At 45.8% G+C, this 23,720-nt stretch overlaps 1 pseudogene; it reads right to left on the bottom strand.

Moving 5' to 3' along the window:
* Positions 1-275: 275 nt before the first annotated feature.
* Positions 276-21,831, bottom strand: LOC109866428 (ankyrin repeat and EF-hand domain-containing protein 1-like; annotated as a pseudogene).
* Positions 21,832-23,720: the final 1,889 nt, after the last annotated feature.

Here is a 23,720-nt window from a genome sequence, read left to right as displayed (position 1 = left end):
GGGGATGTTTCCTGCTCTGTGTTGTCCTGTGCTCCTCGGGGGATGCTTCATGCTCTGTGTTGTCCAGTGCTCCTCGGGGGATGCTTCATGCTCTGTGTTGTCCAGTGCTCCATGGGGGATGCTTCATGCTCTGTGTTAGCCAGTGCTCTTCGGGGGATGCTTCATGCTCTGTGTTGTCCAGTGGTCCTCGGGGGATGCTTCATGCCCTGTGTTGTCCAGTGCTCCTCGGGGGATGCTTCATGCTCTGTGTTGTCCAGCGCACTTCGGGGGATGCTTCATCCTCTGTGTTGTCCAGTGCACTTCGGGGGATGCTTCATGCTCTGTGTTGGCCAGTGCTCTTCGGGGGATGCTTCATGCTCTGTGTTGGCCAGTGCTGCTCGGGGGATGTTTCCTGCTCTGTGTTGTCCTGTGCTCCTCGGGGGATGCTTCATGCTCTGTGTTGTCCAGTGCTCCTCGGGGGATGCTTCATGCTCTGTGTTGTCCAGTGGTCCTCGGGGGATGCTCATGCCCTGTGTTGTCCAGTGCTCCTCGGGGGATGCTTCATGCTCTGTGTTGTCCAGTGCTCTTCGGGGGATTCTTCATGCTCTGTGTTGTCCTGTTTCTGGGTTATGGAGGTCAGCGTTCTGGTCAGTCAATCAACTCTGCCATAACCACCATCTCCAGGTCCATTACTGATGGTTTAGTAATGTAGTAGTCTCTCCAGGTCCATTACTGATGGTTGGTAATCTAGTAGTCTCTCCAGGTCCATTATTGATGGTTGGTAATGTAGTAGTCTCTCCAGGTCCATTACTGATGGTTGGTAATGTGGTAGTCTCTCCAGGTCCATTACTGATGGTTGGTAATGTAGTAGTCTCTCCAGGTTCATTACTGATGGTTGGTAATGTAGTAGTCTCTCCAGGTTCATTAGTGATGGTTGGTAATGTAGTAGTCTCTCCAGGTCCATTAGTGATGGTTGGTAATGTAGTAGTCTCTCCAGGTTCATTACTGATGGTTGGTAATGTAGTAGTCTCTCCAGGTCCATTACTGATGGTTGTAATGTAGTAGTCTCTCCAGGTCCATTAGTGATGGTTGGTAATGTAGTAGCCTCTCCAGGTCCATTACTGATGGTTGGTAATGTAGTAGTCTCTCCAGGTCCATTAGTGATGGTTGGTAATGTAGTAGCCTCTCCAGGTCCATTACTGATGGTTGGTAATGTAGTAGTCTCTCCAGGTCCATTAGTGATGGTTGGTAATGTAGTAGCCTCTCCAGGTCCATTAGTGATGGTTGGTAATGTAGTAGTCTCTCCAGGTCCATTACTGATGGTTGGTAATGTAGTAGTCTCTCCAGGTCCATTAGTGATGGTTGGTAATGTGGTAGTCTCTCCAGGTTCATTACTGATGGTTGGTAATATAGTAGTCTCTCCAGGTCCATTAGTGATGGTTGGTAATGTAGTAGTCTCTCCAGGTCCATTAGTGATGGTTGGTAATGTGGTAGTCTCTCCAGGTCCATTAGTGATGGTTGGTAATGTAGTAGTCTCTCCAGGTCCATTAGTGATGGTTGGTAATGTAGTAGTCTCTCCAGGTCCATTAGTGATGGTTGGTAATGTGGTAGTCTCTCCAGGTCCATTAGTGATGGTTGGTAATGTAGTAGTCTCTCCAGGTTCATTACTGATGGTTGGTAATGTAGTAGTCTCTCCAGGTCCATTACTGATGGTTGGTAATGTAGTAGTCTCTCCAGGTCCATTAGTGATGGTTGGTAATGTGGTAGTCTCTCCAGGTTCATTACTGATGGTTGGTAATGTAGTAGTCTCTCCAGGTCCATTAGTGATGGATGGTAATGTGGTAGTCTCTCCAGGTTCCTTACTGATGGTTGATAATGTAGTAGTCTCTCCAGGTCCATTAGTGATGGTTGGTAATGTAGTAGTCTCTCCAGGTCCATTAGTGATGGTTGGTAATGTAGTAGTCTCTCCAGGTCCATTAGTGATGGTTGGTAATGTAGTAGTCTCTCCAGGTTCATTACTGATGGTTGGTAATGTGGTAGTCTCTCCAGGTTCATTACTGATGGTTGGTAATGTAGTAGTCTCTCCAGGTCCATTAGTGATGGTTGGTAATGTAGTAGTCTCTCCAGGTCCATTAGTGATGGTTGGTAATGTGGTAGTCTCTCCAGTTCCATTAGTGATGGTTGGTAATGTAGTAGTCTCTCCAGGTCCATTAGTGATGGTTGGTAATGTGGTAGTCTCTCCAGGTTCATTACTGATGGTTGGTAATGTAGTAGTCTCTCCAGGTTCATTACTGATGGTTGGTAATGTGGTAGTCTCTCCAGGTTCATTACTGATGGTTGGTAATGTAGTAGTCTCTCCAGGTCCATTAGTGATGGTTGGTAATGTAGTAGTCTCTCCAGGTTCATTACTGATGGTTGGTAATGTAGTAGTCTCTCCAGGTCCATTAGTGATGGTTGGTAATGTAGTAGTCTCTCCAGGTCCATTAGTGATGGTTGGTAATGTGGTAGTCTCTCCAGGTTCATTACTGATGGTTGGTAATGTAGTAGTCTCTCCAGGTCCATTAGTGATGGTTGGTAATGTAGTAGTCTCTCCAGGTCCATTAGTGATGGTTGGTAATGTAGTAGTCTCTCCAGGTCCATTAGTGATGGTTGGTAATGTGGTAGTCTCTCCAGGTCCATTAGTGATGGTTGGTAATGTAGTAGTCTCTCCAGGTCCATTAGTGATGGTTGGTAATGTGGTAGTCTCTCCAGGTTCATTACTGATGGTTGGTAATGTAGTAGTCTCTCCAGGTTCATTACTGATGGTTGGTATTGTGGTAGTCTCTCCAGGTTCATTACTGATGGTTGGTAATGTAGTAGTCTCTCCAGGTCCATTAGTGATGGTTGGTAATGTAGTAGTCTCTCCAGGTCCATTAGTGATGGTTGGTAATGTAGTAGCCTCTCCAGGTTCATTACTGATGGTTGGTAATGTAGTAGTCTCTCCAGGTCCATTAGTGATGGTTGGTAATGTAGTAGTCTCTCCAGGTCCATTAGTGATGGTTGGTAATGTGGTAGTCTCTCCAGGTTCATTACTGATGGTTGGTAATGTAGTAGTCTCTCCAGGTCCATTAGTGATGGTTGGTAATGTAGTAGTCTCTCCAGGTCCATTAGTGATGGTTGGTAATGTAGTAGTCTCTCCAGGTCCATTAGTGATGGTTGGTAATGTGGTAGTCTCTCCAGGTCCATTAGTGATGGTTGGTAATGTAGTAGTCTCTCCAGGTCCATTAGTGATGGTTGGTAATGTGGTAGTCTCTCCAGGTTCATTACTGATGGTTGGTAATGTAGTAGTCTCTCCAGGTTCATTACTGATGGTTGGTATTGTGGTAGTCTCTCCAGGTTCATTACTGATGGTTGGTAATGTAGTAGTCTCTCCAGGTCCATTAGTGATGGTTGGTAATGTAGTAGTCTCTCCAGGTTCATTACTGATGGTTGGTAATGTGGTAGTCTCTCCAGGTTCATTACTGATGGTTGGTAATGTAGTAGTCTCTCCAGGTCCATTAGTGATGGTTGGTAATGTGGTAGTCTCTCCAGGTCCATTAGTGATGGTTGGTAATGTAGTAGTCTCTCCAGGTCCATTAGTGATGGTTGGTAATGTGGTAGTCTCTCCAGGTTCATTACTGATGGTTGGTAATGTAGTAGTCTCTCCAGGTTCATTACTGATGGTTGGTATTGTGGTAGTCTCTCCAGGTTCATTACTGATGGTTGGTAATGTAGTAGTCTCTCCAGGTCCATTAGTGATGGTTGGTAATGTAGTAGTCTCTCCAGGTTCATTACTGATGGTTGGTAATGTGGTAGTCTCTCCAGGTTCATTACTGATGGTTGGTAATGTAGTAGTCTCTCCAGGTCCATTAGTGATGGTTGGTAATGTAGTAGTCTCTCCAGGTCCATTAGTGATGGTTGGTAATGTGGTAGTCTCTCCAGGTTCATTACTGATGGTTGGTAATGTAGTAGTCTCTCTTCAGGTCTGGTGTGTGTGGGGGCTGTATTGAGTTTGTGTGTGTACATGTTGTGTGTGTGTGTGCATGCACATGTGAAACGCTGTTAACACCACTATGTGCATGAACATGTTTTATCTCCAGAGATTGAACACGAGATTAGCTGCACCTGCACCTGCATGTTGCTATGGCAACAGGGCATCCTCTCTGCGTCACCTGCAACCATGTTTGGTTAGGTTTCCTTTTCCTTTTTTTCTAAAACAGTTCAACCGAGAGAGAAGCAACATACTTCTGTTCCTCTTTTCTCTAGTTTGTGACATAACATAGCATAGCATTATTGTCCTCGAGAATAGAGAATATAATCGAGTTTCTGTGTCTTTTATCCACACGGATGTAAACAAATGATCATTATGAAATAGTGATGAAAGAACGGACAATACTAATACAATAAGCAGCAATAGCTGTGGAAAAGTCACAGTTCACAGAAGCTATTTAGCGACAGCTATTTTCTAGAAAGAGAGAGAGTGAAAGAGAGGGAGAGAGGGAGAGAGAGAGAAAGAGAGCGAGGGAAGGAGAGAGAGTGAGAGAGAGAGAGAGACAGAGAGAGAGAGAGAGAGAGAGAGAGAGAGAGAGTGAGGGAAGGAGAGAGAGTGAGAGTGAGAGAGTGAGAGAGAGGGAGGGAGGGAGGGAGGGAGGGAGGGAGGGAGGGAGGGAGGGAGGGAGGGAGGGAGGGAGGGAGGGAGGGAGGGAGGGAGGGAGGGAGGGAGGGGAAAAAGAAAAAGAGAGAGTGAGAGAGAGAGAGAGAGAGAGGAGAGAAAGAGAGTGAGGGAAGGAGAGAGAGTGAGAGTGAGAGAGAGAGAGAGAGAGAGAGAGAGGAGGGAGGGAGGGAGGGAGGGAGGGAGGGAGGGAGGGAGGGAGGGAGGGAGGGAGGGAGGGAGGGAGGGAGGGAGAGTGAGTGAGAGAGTGAGAGAGTGAGAGAGTGAGAGAGTGAGAGAGTGTGAGAGAGAGGTGGGGCAGGGCAGAGAGTCTCCACTGCAGTGAAACAGTACCCCTGAACCCCAACCAGCCAACCAACTCTATCGATTCAGTGTAGCAGAGGGGGGAGCAGGCGCGGGTTGGCACATCCACGCTTCAGGCTCTGCAGCACTACACAGTTTGAGGAAAACACTCCACTCTCCCTCCCTTGCCAGAAAGAAACCTCCATTCCTCCTCACCTCAGCTACCTTTTCAGAGATTCTCTCTTTCTCTCTTTCACCAAGTCCTCATTCAATGTCTCTCAGTTTGTGGTCAACTTAAGTCACTAAATTAAGTGAAATGAAATCTAATTTTATTTGTCACGAACACAGTTTACAACAGGTATAAAAGGTGCAGTGAAATGCTTAAGTGCTAGGTCCCTTAAAAAAGAGATAATTAGAAGAATCACTCAGGCTGTGTTCCAAATGGCACCCTATTCTGTAGTGTGCTACTTTTGACCAGAGTCCAATGCGCCCTTTGGGATGCATCCATGGACCTTCTCTTGCCTGTCAGTTGGGGTGATGTGCTGTCGGTCAGACCATTCCCTACAGCAGCTCTTCTCTTCCGTTTGTCTTTACATAACAGCCCATTGCATTATACATAGAGTCATCAGATGCTCTTCCTCATCCAGGATGACTTATATAACATTCATTTTTTGGAATGTGTTTCCCTGTTGCAGTAGTTTGATTAAAGGTTCTTTACCCAAGGGTCCATCTGTTGTGTTTGCATATGAAATGAAACCCTAGTTTTCTACATAAGGCATGACTTTAGCAATAGGCCCTGGTCAAACGTAGAGCACCATGTGGGGAATAGGGGGCCTTTTGGGACACCGTCTCTCATCAGGGAGAGGATTTGGCCAAGGAAGTTGTTGTTGTTGATGCTGTTGTTGATTTGGCCTGAGAATGAGACAGTTTGGGACGGGTGGGAGAGGCTGATGGAGCTGCAGGAAAGAGCCATTTGCAGTTTAGAATGCATTATTTATTTATTCCATTTATTTATTATAGGAATATTAGCTGTCTCCCAGTCATCCAGAAATTACAATCATTTTGAACATTTCATTTCGTTATGTAACTCCTGTTTGTTCCAGCATTTTTGTCTTTAGGTTAAGATTGATGTACATCCTTTTGGATGGATTAGGCTTTGTGAGTCATAAGAGCCTCTGCATCTTACCAGACTATTTAGAATCAGAGTCATCATCAAAGAAACTCTTCGTCTTGCACCAAATAGTTACTTATATGTCTGGACTTTTTTGCAACTGAAAATGCTGAATCATTGGTTCCGTAAGAATCAATCACTGCACAGAGCTGAGGACAGAGGGCTATCCTCTAGTAACAGCCCTATAAGCACAGTCAGTCAATCTGACGTGAAATATGACCTTTCATTAATAATGTATATGAGTCGCATATCACAACCACAAAGCAAACATTCCTTTACTGTACAGCTCATTCCTATAGTGTGTAGTGTTTCTAAAGTTGAGAACATTCCTTTACTATACAGCACATTCCTATAGTGTGTAGTGTTTTTAGAGTTGAGAAAATTCCTTTACTATACAGCTCATTCCTATAGTGTGTAGTGTTTCTAAAGTTGAGAACATTCCTTTACTATACAGCACATTCCTATAGTGTGTAGTGTTTTTAGAGTTGAGAACATTCCTTTACTATACAGCTCATTCCTACAGTGTGTAGTGTTTCTAAAGTTGAGAACATTCCTTTACTATACAGCACATTCCTATAGTGTGTAGTGTTTTTAGAGTTGAGAACATTCCTTTACTATACAGCTCATTCCTACAGTGTGTAGTGTTTTTACAGTTGAGAACATTCCTTTACTACACAGCTCATTCCTATAGTGTGTAGTGTTTTTACAGTTGAGAACATTCCTTTACTATACAGCTCATTCCTACAGTGTGTAGTGTTTTTACAGTTGAGAACATTCCTTTACTATACAGCTCATTCCTATAGTGTGTAGTGTTTTACAGTTGAGAACATGCCTTTACTATACAGCTCATTCCTACAGTGTGTAGTGTTTTTACAGTTGAGAACATTCCTTCACTATACAGCTCATTCCTACAGTGTGTAGTGTTTTTACAGTTGAGAACATTCCTTCACTATACAGCTCATTCCTATAGTGTGTAGTGTTTTTACAGTTGAGAACATTCCTTTACTATACAGCTCATTCCTATAGTGTGTAGTGTTTCTACAGTTGAGAACATTCCTTTACTACACAGCTCATTCCTATAGTGTGTAGTGTTTTCCTCTATACTACAGTTGAGAATACAGAGAATGCATTTCAAATGGCACCCTATTGCCTATATACAGTGCCTTGCGAAAGTATTCGGCCCTCTTGAACTTTGCGACCTTTTGCCACATTTCTGGCTTCAAACATAAAGATATAAAACTGTATTTTTTTGTGAAGAATCAACAACAAGTGGGACACAATCATGAAGTGGAACGACATTTATTGGATATTTCAAACTTTTTTAACAAATCAAAAACTGAAAAATTAGGCGTGCAAAATTATTCAGCCCCCTTAAGTTAATACTTTGTAGCGCCACCTTTTGCTGCGATTACAGCTGTAAGTCACTTGGGGTATGTCTCTATCAGTTTTGCACATCGAGAGACTGACATTTTTTCCCATTCCTCCTTGCAAAACAGCTCGAGCTCAGTGAGGTTGGATGGAGAGCATTTGTGAACAAGACAAATCTCCGTCCCAGTCTCAGGTCTTTTGCAGACTCCATCAGGTTTTCTTCCAGAATGGTCCTGTATTTGGCTCCATCCATCTTCCCATCAATTTTAACCATCTTCCCTGTCCCTGCTGAAGAAAAGCAGGCCCAAACCATGATGCTGCCACCACCATGTTTGACAGTGGGGATAGGGTGTTCAGGGTGATGAGCTGTGTTGCTTTTACGCCAAACATAACGTTTTGCATTGTTGCCAAAAAGTTCAATTTTGGTTTCATCTGACCAGAGCACCTTCTTCCACATGTTTGGTGTGTCTCCCAGGTGGCTTGTGGCAAATTTTAAACAACACTTTTTATGGATATCTTTAAGAAATGGCTTTCTTCTTGCCACTCTTCCATAAAGGCCAGATTTGTGCAATATACGACTGATTGTTGTCCTATGGACAGAGTCTCCCACCTCAGCTGTAGATCTCTGCAGTTCATCCAGAGTGATCATGGGCCTCTTGGCTGCATCTCTGATCAGTCTTCTCCTTGTATGAGCTGAAAGTTTAGAGGGACGGCCAGGTCTTGGTAGATTTGCAGTGGTCTGATACTCCTTCCATTTCAATATTATCGCTTGCACAGTGCTCCTTGGGATGTTTAAAGCTTGGGAAATATTTTTGTATCCAAATCCGGCTTTAAACTTCTTCACAACAGTATCTCGGACCTGCCTGGTGTGTTCCTTGTTCTTCATGATGCTCTCTGCGCTTTTAACGGACCTCTGAGACTATCACAGTGCAGGTGCATTTATACGGAGACTTGATTACACACAGGTGGATTGCATTTATCATCATTAGTCATTTAGGTCAACATTGGATCATTCAGAGATCCTCACTGAACTTCTGGAGAGAGTTTGCTGCACTGAAAGTAAAGGGGCTGAATAATTTTGCACGCCCAATTTTTCAGTTTTTGATTTGTTAAAAAGGTTTGAAATATCCAATAAATGTCGTTCCACTTCATGATTGTGTCCCACTTGAAATGTGGCAAAAGGTCGCAAAGTTCAAGGGGGCCGAATACTTTCGCAAGGCACTGTTGTGTATTACTTTTGACCAAGGCCCATAGTGCATTGATCAAAAGTGGTGCACAATGTAGGGAATAGGGTGCCATTTAGGATGCAGAAGAGAAAGCAGAAGTAAAGGACCTTTATAGCTAACATATGATCCCTGTAGAATGAGATGAATGGGTCAGCAGATAAATAATACAACAAGCTCTATTGGAGAACTTTTCACCTGGCATATTTATTGTTAGTTCAAGTGCATTCATTCAATAATAAGAGGAGAAGCATTATGACCCCTTGACCTTCTCAGACACTGAGTCATTTATGGATGACCTTCAAAGTAATTACGTGTTGGCTTCAATGCATCTTGTCAACTCTTTGACAAAAAAAAGTGGATCCTACTTGGTTGTTGCTAGTGGACTGATTGATAGGTTATTCCTGGCCGTCAATAGGCATGATGTAGTTGGGTAACACTGGAGTGATGATGGCTCAGCTCATACATCACAATTCTGCCACCTGTTCATTTCATCTTCTGTTATTCATGAATGTCTCCAATGACGACGTTCTCGTTTCCTTTGTCAGTAGTGCTACTCTAATCAAGCAGGTCTTTACTTTCTGTAGGCCTATAGTCATCCACACCGTGACTTCAGGTCTCTCTCTCGCTCTCTTTCTCGCTCTTTCTGAGATATGGAAACAGGGAGTGAGAGAGGATAAATAGTGACAGACAAAGAGAGAGAGAGAGTAGTGAGTGAGTGAGAGAGTGCTATGTTCTGCTCATGAGGAGGTGTAGTGAATGAGTACAGAACCTGGCCAGGCCAGAGCTGTCCCAGTGGGTAGTGGGAAGTGAAGGAATGCTGAGTAAGCATTGCATTGTGCTCCGAGTGCCCTGAAACACTGCAGTGCTGCGGGGAGCTCCAGACATTGATCTTAGACAGCAGCATAGTAGAGCCAAGGCAAGGCCCAGACAGGACTGTTCATCAGAGAGAGAGCACACACCCAGACAGGACTGTTCATCAGAGAGAGAGAGAACACACCCAGACAGGAATGTTCATCAGAGAGAGAGAGAACACACCCAGACAGGACTGTTCATCAGAGAGAGAGAGAACATACCCAGACAGGACTGTTCATCAGAGAGAGAGCACACACCCAGACAGGACTGTTCATCAGAGAGAGAGCACACACCCAGACAGGACTGTTCGTCAGAGAGAGAAAGAACACACCCAGACAGGACTGTTCATCAGAGAGAGAGCACACACCCAGACAGGACTGTTCATCAGAGAGAGAGAGAGCACACACCCAGACAGGACTGTTCATCAGAGAGAGAGAGAACACACCCAGACAGGACTGTTCATCAGAGAGAGAGACAACACCCAGACAGGACTGTCCATCAGAGAGAGAGCACACAACCAGACAGGACTGTTCACCAGAGAGAGAGCACACAACCAGACAGGACTGTTCATCAGAGAGAGAGCACACAACCAGACAGGACTGTTCATCAGAGAGAGAGCACACAACCAGACAGGACTGTTCATCAGAGAGAGAGAGCACACACCCAGACAGGACTGTTCATCAGAGAGAGAGAACACACCCAGGCAGGACTGTTCATCAGAGAGAGAGCACACACCCAAACAGGACTGTTCATCAGAGAGAGAGCACACAACCAGACAGGACTGTTCATCAGAGAGAGAGAACACACACCCAGACAGGACTGTTCATCAGAGAGAGAGAGAGAACACATCCAGACAGGACTGTTCATTAGAGGGGCAACACACACCCAGACAGGACTGTTCACCAGAGACACACACAGATAAGACTGTTCATTAGAGGGGGAACACACACCCAGACAGGACTGTTCATTCGAGGGGGAACACACACCCAGACAGGACTGTTCATTAGAGAGAGATAGTTTACACCCAGACAGGACTATTCATCAGAGACAGAGAACACATCCAGACAGGACTGTTCATCAGAGAGAGAGAACACATCCAGACAGGACTGTTCATCAGAGAGGGAACACACACTAAGACAGGACTGTTCATCAGAGAGAGAGCACACAACATGACAGGACTGTTCAGCAGAGAGAGAGAGAGAGAGAGAGAGAGAGAGAGAGAGAGAGAGAGAGAGAGAGAGAGAGAGAACACACCCAGACAGGACCGTTTATCAGAGAGAGAGCACAGATCCAGACAGGACTGTTCATCAGAGAGAGAGAACAAACCAAAACAGGACTGTTCATTAGAGATAGAGAGAACACACATCCAGACAGGAATGTTCATCAGAGAGAGAGAGAACACACCCAGACAGGACTGTTCATCAGAGAGAGAGACAGAACACACCCAGAAAGTACTGTTCATCAGAGAGAGAGCACACATCCAGACAGGACTGTTCATCAGAGGGGGAACACACATCCAGACAGAACCATTCATCAGAGGGGAGCACACACCCAGACAGGACTGTTCATCAGAGAGAGAGAGAGCACACATCCAGACAGGACTGTTCATCAGAGAGAGAGAACACATCCAGACAGGACTGTTCATCAGAGGGGGAACACACACTAAGACAGGACTGTTCATCAGAGGGGGAACACATCCAGACAGGACTGTACATCAGAGGGGGAACACACACTAAGACAGGACTGTTCATCAGAGGGGGAACACACAACATGACAGGACTGTTCATCAGAGGGGGAACACACACTCAGACAGGACTGTTCATCAGAGGGGGAACACACACTAAGACAGGACTGTTCATCAGAGGGGGAACACACATCCAGACAGGACTGTTCATCAGAGGGGGAACACACATCCAGACAGGACTGTTCATCAGAGGGGGAACACACACTAAGACAGGACTGTTCATCAGAGGGGGAACACACATCCAGACAGGACTGTTCATCAGAGGGGGAACACACATCCAGACAGGACTGTTCATCAGAGGGGGAACACACACTCAGACAGGACTGTTCATCAGAGGGGGAACACACACTAAGACAGGACTGTTCATCAGAGGGGGAACACATCCAGACAGGACTGTTCATCAGAGGGGGAACACACACTCAGACAGGACTGTTCATCAGAGGGGGAACACACACTCAGACAGGACTGTTCATCAGAGGGGGAACACACACTCAGACAGGACTGTTCATCAGAGGGGGAACACACATCCAGACAGGACTGTTCATCAGAGGGGGAACACACACTCAGACAGGACTGTTCATCAGAGGGGGAACACACACTAAGACAGGACTGTTCATCAGAGGGGGAACACATCCAGACAGGACTGTTCATCAGAGGGGGAACACACACTCAGACAGGACTGTTTATCAGAGGGGGAGCACACACACACATACCGTTTATGCAGACATGTGCTCTGACACGTACGCAATTGTCCTACAGACACAAACACCCTAACACACTCACTGCGTCATAGCTTTCTGACCGACAATTAGAGCCTCCGGCCTTGTTTACTCCTACTAACCTGCATAGCATTGATTGTGGTAGAACAGCCCTCCTCTCTCCACCCTCCTCCCTGCCCTCCATCTCCTCCTCCCCCAGCCCACTCCCCTTTACTGACTCACCCTGCACTGCTCTCACTCCCCTTCTCTCCATCTCCTCCTCCCCCAGCTCCCTCCCCCTCACTGACTCACCCTGCCCTGCTCTCACTCCCCTTCTCTCCATCTCCTCCTCCCCCAGCTCCCTCCCCCTCACTGACTCACCCTGCCCTGCTCTCACTCCCCTTCTCTCCATCTCCTCCTCCCCCAGCTCCCTCCCCCTCACTGACTCACCCTGCACTGCTCTCACTCCCCTTCTCTCCATCTCCTCCTCCCCCAGCTCCCTCCCCCTCACTGACTCACCCTGCCCTGCTCTCACTCCCCTTCTCTCCATCTCCTCCTCCCCCAGCTCCCTCCCCCTCACTGACTCACCCTGCCCTGCTCTCACTCCCCTTCTCTCCATCTCTCCATCCCATTACACACATGCATGTCACTACTAGGCTTTATTTCTCTCTCTCTCCCTCTATTGTGTTAAGTCATCTTTTCATTTTTGCTCTCTGCCATCTCTCTCTCTCTGCCATCTCTCTCTCTCTGTCGTTTCTCTCTCTCTCTCTCTCTCTGTCGTCTCTCTTTCTCTCTCCTCTCTCCCCGCGTCTCTCTTTCTCTCTATTTTGTATCTCTTGCTCTCTGTAGTCTCTCTCTCTCTGTCGTCTCTCTCTGTCATCTCTCCCTCTGTCCTCCCTCTCTCTGTCATCTCTCTCTCTCTCATCTCTCTCTGTCATCTCGCTCTCTCTCTCTGTCGTCTGTCATCTCAATCTCTTTGTCATCTCTCTCTCTCTGTTGTCTCTCTCTGTGTCAGGTTTAAGCTACATCCCTGTCTCACCCCAAGCCCTGTGGAAAGAAATGTGTGAGTTTATTGACAATGTTAACCGCACACTTGTTGTTGTGTACATGCATTTTATAACGTATTATGTTTTTCCCCCAACACCACTTTCCATCAGTTTTTATGGCAGACCCTCATGCCAAATTGAGTCTAAAGCTTTTTTGAAACCAACAAAGCATGAGAAGACTTTGCCTTTGTTTTGGTTTGTTTGTCATTCGGGTGCGCAGGGTGAATATGTGGTCTGTCGTACGGTAATTTGGTAAAAAGCCAATTTGATATTTGCTCAGTACATATTTTTCGCTGAGGAAATGTACGAGTCTGCTGTTAATGATAATGCAGAGGATTTTCCCAAGGTTGCTGTTGAGGCATCTCCCCCACACCCGGTATTTATTACGTTCAAATGTGTCTCCACTTCTGTGGATTGGGGTGATCAGTCCTTGGTTCCAAATATTGGGAAAGATGCCAGAGCTGCAGAAGATGTTAAAGAGTTTACGTTTAACCAGTTTAACCAATTTGTGGTCTGTATATTTTATAATTTCATGTCGAAAACCATCAACACCACAGGACTTTTTGAGTTTGATGGTTTGTATTTTGTCCTGTAGTTCATTCAATGTAATTGGGGAATCCAGTGAGCTCTGGTTGTCTTTAATAGCGGATTCTAAGATTTGTATTTGATCATGTGTATGTTTTTGCTGTTTGTTCTTTGTTATAGGGCCAAACGGATTGGAGAAGTGGTTTATCTATACATCTCCATTTTGGATAGATAATTCTTCGTGTTGTTGTTAGTTTAGAGTTTTCCAATTTTACCAGAAGTGGTTCGATTTGATGGATTCTTCAATTACATTGAGCTGATTTCTGACGTGCTGTTCCTTCTTTATCCGTAGTGTATTTCTGTCTTGTTTTAGTGATTCACCATAGTGAAGGCGTAAACTCAAGTTTTCTGGGTCTCTATGTTTTTGGTTGACTAGGTTTCTCAATTTCTTTCTAGGGTTTTTGCATTCTTCATCAAACCAGTTGTCGTTGTTGTTCATTTTCTTAGGTTGTCTGCTTGAATTTTTTAGATTTGATAGGGAAGCTGAGAGGTCAAATATACTGTTTAGGTTTTCTACTGCCAGGTTTACACCTTCACTACTACAGTGAAACCTTGTGTCCAGGAAATTCTCTAGAAGGGATTTAATTTTTGTTGCCTAATTGTTTTTGGTAGATTTCCACACTATTGTCCTTCCATCTATAAGATTTCTTAATGTTATTCAGCTCCTTTGGCTTTGATGCCTCATGATTGACCATGGCTCTGTTCAAGTAGTGTGATTTTGCTGTGGTCTGATAGAGGTGTCAGTGGGCACACTGTGAACGCTCTGAGAGACTCTGGGTTGAGGTCAGTGATAAAGTAGTCTACAGTACTACTGCCAAGAGATGAGCTATAGGTGTACCTACCATAGGAGTCCCCTCAAAGCCTACCATTGACTCTTTACATACCCAGCATCTGACAGAGCTGCAGGAGTTGTGGCCCGTTTTTGTTGGTTATGTTGTCGTAGTTGTGTCTAGGGGGGCATATGGGGGAGGGAATGCTGTCACCTCCAGGTAGGTGTTTGTCCCCCTGTGTGCTGAGAGTGTCGGGATCTTGTCCAGTTCTGGCATTTAGGTAGCCACAGACTAGTACATGTCCCTGAGGCTGGAAATGGCTGATCTCCCCCTCCAGGATGGAGAAGCTGTCATCGTTAAAGTACAGGGATTCCAATGGGGGATATATGTAGCACACAGGAGGACATTATTCTCTGTTGAGATCATTTCCTTATTACATTCTAGGCAGATGTACAATTTTCCTGTTTTGACTAAGTTAATAGAGTGGGTTAGGTCTGCTCTATACCAAATCAGCATACCCCCTGAGTCTCTTCCCTGTTTCACACCTGGTAGTTTGGTGGATGGGACTACCAGCTCTCTGTAACCTAGAGGGCAACCAGTGGGTCTGTCTCCTCTATACCATGTTTCTTGTAGGATGACAATGTCTGTATTTCCAATTTCTTTGATGACGTCTGGGTTCCTGGTCTTTAGGCCAAAGCCAGATGACCTCAGACCTTGTATATTCCAGGATGATATAGTAAAAGCTTTGTGTTCGATAGTGTCTAGTGTTCTTTTGTGAGTTCGCTCTCTGTCGTCTCTCATCTCTAACTCTAACGTCTCTCTCTCTGTCGTCTCTCTATCGTCTCTCTCTCTCTTATCTCTCAGCCCTTCCTCATCCTCTCCTTTTCTCTCTCTGGTTGATATCATTAAGGTCCTGTGGTAATGCATATTCAACAACATCGGCCTCTATCACTAACCTCCGAGTTGTTATTTTTCCTTTTATTCGATCATGTAACTATGTCCAATGGACCTTGAGGACACTGTAGTCTAATTTGATTTGGAGATGGAGAAAGAGTGTGGATCAGCATCAGCAAGTGCTAACACGTTTAACACAGATAGAGAGATAGCAAGAGAGACAGAGAGAGAGACAAGATAAAGTAGTCTACAGTACTACTGCCAAGAGATGAGCTATAGGTTTACCTACCATAGGAGTCCCCTCAAAGCCAACCAACTCTTTACATAACCAGCATATGTAAAGAGTCTGTTTGCTGATGATCTGGTGCGTCTGTCACCAACCAAGGAGGGCCTACAGCAGCACCTAGATATTCTGCACAGATTCTGCCAGACCTGGGCCCTGACAGTAAATTTCAGTAAGACCAATATAATGGTGTTCCAAAAAAGGTCCAGTCGCCAGGACCACAAATACAAATTCCATCTAGACACCGTTGACCTAGAGCACGCAAAAAACTATACATACCTTGGCCTAAACATCAGCGTCACACATAACTTCCACAAAGCTGTGAAATATCTGAGAGACAAGGCAAGAAGGGCATTATATGCCATCAAAAGGAACATAAAATGCAACACACCAATTAGGATCTGGCTAAAAAGACTTGAGTCAGTTATAGAACCCATTGCCCTTTATGGTTGTGAGGTCTGGGGTCCGTTCACCTACCAAGAATTCACTAAATGGGACAAACACAAAATTGAGACTCTGCATACAGAATTCTGCAAAAAATATCCTCCGTGTACAACGTAGAACACCAAATAATGCATGCAGAGCAGAATTAGGCCGATACCCACTAATGATCAAAATCCAGAAAAGAGACGTTAAATTCTACAACCACCTAAAAGGAAGCGATTCCTAAACCTTCCATAACAAAGCCAACACTTACAGAGAAGACAGGCTATGTGCACACTTCCCACAAAATGAGGTGGAAACTGAGCTGCACTTCCTAACCTCCTGCCTAATGTATGACCATATTAGAGACACATATTTCCCTCAGATTCCACAGATCCACAAAGAATTCGAAAACAAACCCGATTTTGTTAAACCCCCATACCATAGTGTGCCATCACTGCAGCAAGATTTGTGACCTGTTGCCGCAAGAAAAGGTTAACCAGGGAAGAACAAACACCATTGTAAATACAACCCATATTTATACTTATTTAATTTCCCTTTCGTACTTTAACCATTTGTACATCGTTACAACACTGTATATATACATAATATGACATTTGTAATGTCTTTATTCTTTTGAAACTTCTGTGAGTGTCACTTTTGTATATTATCTCCCTGACTTTCTTTGGCAATGTTAAGATATGTTTCCCATGCCAAAGAAGACCCTTGAATTGAATTGAGAGGGCAAGAGAGAGCGAGTGAGAGCAAGAGAGAGAGCAAGAGAGAGAGAGAGAGAGAGAGAGAGAGAGAGAGAGAGAGATTTTTATTGTTTATTTCACTTCTGTATATTAATTCAATTTCAATTCAAGGGCTTTATATCTACCTCACTTGCTTTGGCAAGTCATAGAGAGAGAGAGAGATAGCTGGAGAGGCATAGAGAGAGAGAGAGCAAGATAGTGAGAGAATTAGATAGATAATATACAGACAGACAGACAGACAGACAGACAGACAGACAGACAGACAGACAGACAGACAGACAGACAGACAGACAGACAGACAGACAGACAGACAGACAGACAGACAGACAGACAGACAGACAGACAGACAGACAGACAGACAGACAGACAGACAGACAGACAGACAGACAGACAGATAGATCGATCAATATAAGAGCTCATACAATTTATTTTCTCGTTATTTATCGTCAGATTGAAATCTGGCAAAACATACAATTGTAAAGCAAGCTATGATGGCCATGGTGGTATTTATATAAGCAAGGTAAATATACACGGCTGCCATTTTGCTTCATTCTGGGCTGTAAGACAAGAGCTCCCTAGAAGTTTCTATTCACCGCAATATAAACAACCACTTTTTCCCCCAGGAAAGTTAGCCAAACAGTGTCCTCTGCTGGTTCAGAGGAAGAACTGTGTATTGCATTTGAAACCATTACCTCTCAAACAGCCTGACTCTCCCAGTCAATTACAGGCACATGGATGTCTAACAAAGGATGAAACAGGCACATTACAGAACCAGTCAGGCAGTGACATCAACCATGTGGGATGCCATTCACAGGCTTATGGAGATGTGTGTATCTTAACAAGGTGTGTGTGTGTGTGTCTGTGTGTGTGTGTGTGTCTGTGTGTGTGTGTGTGTGTGTGTGTGTGTGTGTGTGTGTGTGTGTGTGTGTGTGTGTGTGTGTGTGTGTGTGTGTGTGTGTGTGTGTGTGTGTGTGTGTGTGTGTGTGCGTGCGTGCGTGTGTGTGTGCATGCGTGCGCGCACAGTGGAAGCTGTCTGGAGGAGAGGAAGCTGTCTGGAAGATTGGAACCTGTCTGGAAAAGTGGAAGCTGTCTGAGGGAGAGAGAGCTGTCTGGAGGAGTGGAAGCTGTCTGGAAGAGTGGTAGCTCTCTGGAGGGGGGGAAGCTGTCTGGAAGAGTGGAAGCTCTCTGGAAGAGAGGAGGCTGTCTGGAAGAGGGAGCTATAGGTCTGGAAGAGAGGAATCTGTCTGGAAGAGTGGAAGCTGTCTGGAAGAGTGGAGGCTGTCTGGTGGAGATGAAGCTGTCTGGAAGAGTGGAAGCTGTCTGGAAAAGTGGAAGCTGTCTGAAGGAGTGGCAGCTGTCTGGAAAGGGGAAGCTGTCTGGCAAAGTGGAAGCTGTCTGAAGGAGTGGCAGCTGTCTGGAAAGGGGAAGCTGTCTGGCAAAGTGGAAGCTGTCTGGAAGAGAGGAAGCTGTCGGGAAGAGAGGAAGCTGTCTGGAAGAGAGGAAGCTGTCTGGCAGAGTGGAAGCTGTCTGGAGGAGAGGAAGCTGAGTGGAAGCTGTCTGGAAGAGTGGAAGCTGTCTGGAGGAGAGGAAGCTGTCTGGAAGAGAGGAAGCTGTCAGGAAGAGAGGAAGCTGTCTGGAAGAATGAAAGCTGTCTGGAAGAGTGGAAGCTACATGTCTGGAAGAACGATAGCTACATGTCTGGAAGAGTGGAAGCTACTTGTCTGGAAGCGTGGAAGCTGTCTGGAAGAGTGGAAGTTGTCTGGAGGAGAGGAAGCTGTCTGGAAGAGAGGAAGCCTTCTGGCAGAGTGGAAGCTGTCTGAAGGAGAGGAAGCTGTCTGGAAGAGTTGAAGCTATCTCGAGGAGAGGAAGCTGAGTGGAAGCTGTCTGGGAGAGTGGAAGCTGTCTGGAGGAGAGGGAGTTGTCTGGAAGAGTGGAAGCTGTCTGGAGGAGAGGAAGCTGTCTGGAAGAGTGGAAGCTGTCTGCAAGAGTGGAAGCTATCTGGAGGATAGGAAGCGGTCTGGAAGAGTAGAAGCTGTCTGGTGAAGAGGAAGCTGAGTGGAAGCTGTCTGGAAGAGTGGAAGCTGTCTGGAGGAGAGGAAGCTGTATGGAAGAGGAGGAAACTAGGCACCGCTCATCACCTGGCCAATACCATCCCTACAGTGAAACATGGTGGTGGCAGCATCCTGCTGTGGGGATGTTTTTCAGTATGAGGGACTGGGAGACTAGTCAGAATCGAGGGAAAGATGAACAGAGCGAAGTACAGAGAGAACCTTTAATGAAAACCTGCTCCAGAGCACTCAGAACCCGGACTTGAATTTTATCGAACATCTCTGGAGAGACCTGAAAATAGCTGTGTTGCGACGTTCCCCATCCAACCTGACAGATCTTGAAAGGATCTGCAGAGAAGAATGGGAGAAACTCCCCAAATGCAGGTGTGCCAAGTTTGTAGTGTCAAACCCAAGAAGACTCGAGGCTGTAATCGCTGCCAAAGGTGCTTCAACAAAGTACTGAGTAAAGGGTCTGAATAATTTACATTTTTAATACATTTGCATGGGGTGTGTGTAGATATTGTGTGTAGATTTATGAGAGAAAAAAAACAATAATCAATTTCAGAATAAGGCTTTAAAGTAACAAAATGTGGAAAATGTCAAGGGGCCTGAATACTTTTGGAATGCATTGTATAAGCGGTCCTTCATGTCCACCTGGACCCCCTGACTAAAGGCCAGGCTCAGAGACTCCAGGTCCCCCGTCTTCACACAGTAGTTGATGTTGATTTAGACCCTCTCTGGCTTGCCTATATACCAGGCCGAGTTGTCCTCGATGGGGTTGCCTGGCGTGCGGTCGCGGTCGAACCACGTGACGTCAATGCAGTGCTGGTACGTCTGGACCATGAAGTAGGGCGGGACGGTGCAGATAAGGGTGGGTGAATATAGTCTTTTTACCTTTATCTTTTTTACCTTTATCTTCTTCTTGGGGGCATAGGTGGCGATGGTAAATGGTTTATGGAGGTATTTGAGGCCATTGAAGAAGTCATTGACGTTGACTAGCCTTCCTCTCCTCTTGTAGTAGGCCACTACCACTGTATAGAGCTGGTCTGGTTCTACTGTGACCTGGAGCTTCTGCAGCACGGACATAAACATTGTCTTGTAGACCGTCTCCGTGCATTCGGTTCCTGATTCATCAAAAAAGGCGTTCCGAAGGGCAGTCTCGTACTCGTGGGACCAATAGTGGAGAGTCAGAGCTCAGGGAGTGTTGGAATTGGACACACCGGGTTTGGAGTATTTCCTGTGTATCCTCTCTGCTTTCTTTTCTCCCCTATAGGTTCAGGTTTTGCGGCCGGAGACGCACCTTTGGGGGGGGGAGGGGGGGGGGGGGGTACTGTCACGTCCTGAGCTCAGTTCTTTTGTTATGTCTTTGTTTTAGTATGGTCAGGGCATGAGTTGAGTGGGTTGTCTATGTTAGTTTTTCTATGATTTGCTATTTCTGTGTTTGGCCTGGTATGGTTCTCAATCAGAGGCAGCTGTCAATCGTTGTCCCTGATTGAGAACCATATTTTGGGAGCCTGTTTTCTATTGTGTTTTGTGGGTGATTATTTTCTGTTTTCTGTTGTGTGTCTGCACCAGCCAGAACTGTTTTCTGTTGTGTGTCTGCACCAGCCAGAACTGTTTTCTGTTGTGTCTGCACCAGCCAGAACTGTTTTCTGTTGTGTGTCTGCACCAGCCAGAACTGTTTTCGGTCGTTCTCTTCGTTAGTTTTGTTATTTCCGTTGTCATTGAATAAATATGGACATATACCACGCTGCATATTGGTCCGATCTCTCATACTCCTCGTCAGAGGCGGACGAATCCCGTTACAGAAGGTCTATACCTCTCTGTGCTAAGAATCCGCAGCAGTCAGGCAGCGTAGTGAAGAGGTGTGTCCTCCTCTGATGTCATCACTCCCACGTCATCTGAGTTCGCAGACAGCACCTGGATCACCTTCAGGACAATTATAGTAACTGATGACGGTTGTATTCAAAACAACAGTTGACATATCGGGATGGTTTCCCAGACCAGAAAAAAGCCTTGTCCTGCTCAATGGAAAGTCTCTATTTAAAGGGCTTTTCAGTCCAGGACTAGACTTAATCTGGGTCCAGGAAACCGGCCCATGGAGTATAGACATACAGTATATGTGGCCATGTGGGAATCAGACCCACAACTAGACACGGTTAGACTTCACTGACAGACATCTGACATTCAAATGCATTATTTAAGCAATAAAGCCTGAGGAGGTGTGGTATATGTCCAATATACCACGGCTAAGGGCTGTTCTTATGCACGATGCTACGAGGAGTGCCTGGACAAAGCCCTTATCTGTGGTAAATTGGCCATATACCACAAGCCCTCAAGGTGCCTTATTACTATTTGTTACAGGAATTAAATTCCTATGTTTTAATACCCAATTACAATTAAACACTCTGTCAATTCCTAAGAATTTGTAAGACTCATATTTGCATAAAATGGACAGAGACCAGTCTCAAAATCTATCAGCAGCGTTTATTCTCGAGAGTACTGAACATGATACAGTTTACCACAGGTTATAAACTGAAAATGACGTCATTAGTTTTCGAACTGTCCCGTCTCTTCTCCACCCTGGTACAAAGGCAGTATCTCAAGCCTTCCCACATCGTCTCTCCTAATTTAGATAATTTATGACCCGAGCCAAGGTCTGCCTGTGTAGATAAGCATTCTAGCCAGTCTGGCGATAAGTTCATTCATTTCTACCAAGGAACAGACAGTCATTGTTCTAATTCTTGATTATATTTACACACATTATATTCAGTACTAGGATTAAAAGAAAATTCATACATCTATACAGCAACATAATAGTATTCTGATTAGTCAGTCCTGATTGAAATGTATACATAATTAGTCATTATTGATAAAAAATCCCTTAACACTATTATAAACTGGTTACCAACATAATTAGAACAGTAAGAAGTAATGTTTTGTCATACCCGTGGTATACCACAGCTTTCAGCCAATCAGCATTCAGGTTTATAATACTGTATAACCCACCTCATAGAATCCCCCCATGGCAGTGAAGTGTGTTCGCCCCCCTCAGTAGGATGGCTCTGATCAGCTGCACAGGCCCAGCCCTGGCTGCTTCCATCAGCCTGTCAGTGCAGTCTGTCAGTGCGGCCTGTCAGTACGGCCTGTCAGTACGGCCTGTCAGTGCGGCCTGTCAGTGCGGCCTGTCAGTACGGCCTGTCAGTGCGGCCTGTCAGTGCGGCATGTCAGTACGGCCTGTCAGTACGGCCTGTCAGTACGGCCTGTCAGTGCGGCCTGTCAGTGCGGCCTGTCAGTACGGCCTGTCAGTGCGGCCTGTCAGTGCGGCATGTCAGTACGGCCTGTCAGTGCGGCCTGTCAGTACGGCCTGTCGGTACGGCCTGTCGGTGCGGCCTGTCGGTGCGGCCTGTCAGTACGGCCTGCCAGTGCGGCCTGTCAGTGCGGCCTGTCAGTATGGCCTGTCAGTACGGCCTGTCAGTGCGGCCTGTCAGTACGGCCTGTCAGTGCAGCCTGTCAGTACGGCCTGTCAGTGCGGCCTGTCAGTGCGGCCTGTCAGTACGGCCTGTCAGTGCGGCCTGTCAGTACGGCCTGTCAGTGCAGCCTGTCAGTGCGGCCTGTCAGTGCAGCCTGTCAGTACGGCCTGTCAGTGCAGCCTGTCAGTGCGGCCTGTCTTGTGATGAATGACATTAAGAAGATAGAATTCACACAGCAAAGTCTAAGTTACTTTATTCTATTCAACACAGGTATCTAGAGACTCAGAGTCAACAATTCAGACATTCAGGTCATTTACATTCCCAAATTTCAACAGTTCAATTTTAGGAATATAACCCTAGTTGAATCCAAAATGGCATACTTGTACCACTCCACCAAACTCTACCTCATAACACTGAAGTAGTGCACTACATAGGGAATAGGGTGTCCTTTCAGATTTGGCCTTTGATCTCCCAGAACCCCTCATGTCATGATCAGCTGCGTCAGAGTCGGCGCCATGCACCAGGATGCAGAGGCACAGGCCAGCCAGCAGGAACACGGGTGTCCCGGCAAGCGAGACGTTGTTGACATCGGCCATGCTGTGTAGGACACCTGCAGGCAGCGCATGGGGGGAAGACACAGCAGAGGAGCACACCTGGGAAAAGAGCCAAGAGACACAGAGTCGGTGAGCCGATCAGATGGGATTACCCAGCAGGCCAGCAGGCTTTACAGACTAGGGAGAGGATCCCTTCTGATCTGTAATTAGATGTCCACAATCATCCCCTCAAAAGAGCCCAACGTCATTGACTGTAACTGAAGACTGGACCGCACTGCAATTCAGGCTATTATCATAATTGGGTTTTATGGAGTTTGTATGAGTGTCGTTGCGTTGGTTCCTTTGGAGTGGGTGAGTCGATTTGAGTCGCTTGAAACACTGATCTCATCATCATGTAAACAGAGAGAGCGTGCATTTTTAAGAGTCAAACAGGCACGGCATTCAACAGCTCTTGGTGAAAGAGCTACATACAGTAATTTAGTAAGTAAACAAACCCTGTGGTTGATACATTTGTGGTTTAAAGGCCCATTTCTATCTGCAGGTGGAAAATAAAGTCATTCTATTCAGTGGCTCAATATTCTACTCTATTCTATTCAATTCTATGCCATTCAGTTCTATTTTATTCGGTGGCCCGAATTATATCTCTAGCACACACAGCAGCATCACCTACTCTGTGGCCTGACTGTATCCTCTCCCCTTTCTCCTCAGCATCCATCAGGTTCATGTCAGCGTAGTTCTTAGCCAGCAAGGCAACCATGCCGTCGTGCCCCAACTCAGCAGCTAACATGACTGGGGTGCAGGAAGCTTACCATGTTTGTGTTGTTGGCCACAGCGGCCAGGTGGAGGATGCCAGTGCCCTCACGTGGCTCTGTCAGG

This window comes from Oncorhynchus kisutch, linkage group LG21 (assembly GCF_002021735.2).
Source record: "Oncorhynchus kisutch isolate 150728-3 linkage group LG21, Okis_V2, whole genome shotgun sequence".
NCBI classification, from domain to species: domain Eukaryota; kingdom Metazoa; phylum Chordata; class Actinopteri; order Salmoniformes; family Salmonidae; genus Oncorhynchus; species Oncorhynchus kisutch.
The sequence above is the reverse complement of the archived record's forward strand: the minus strand, read 5'-3'. Positions and strand labels throughout refer to the sequence as shown.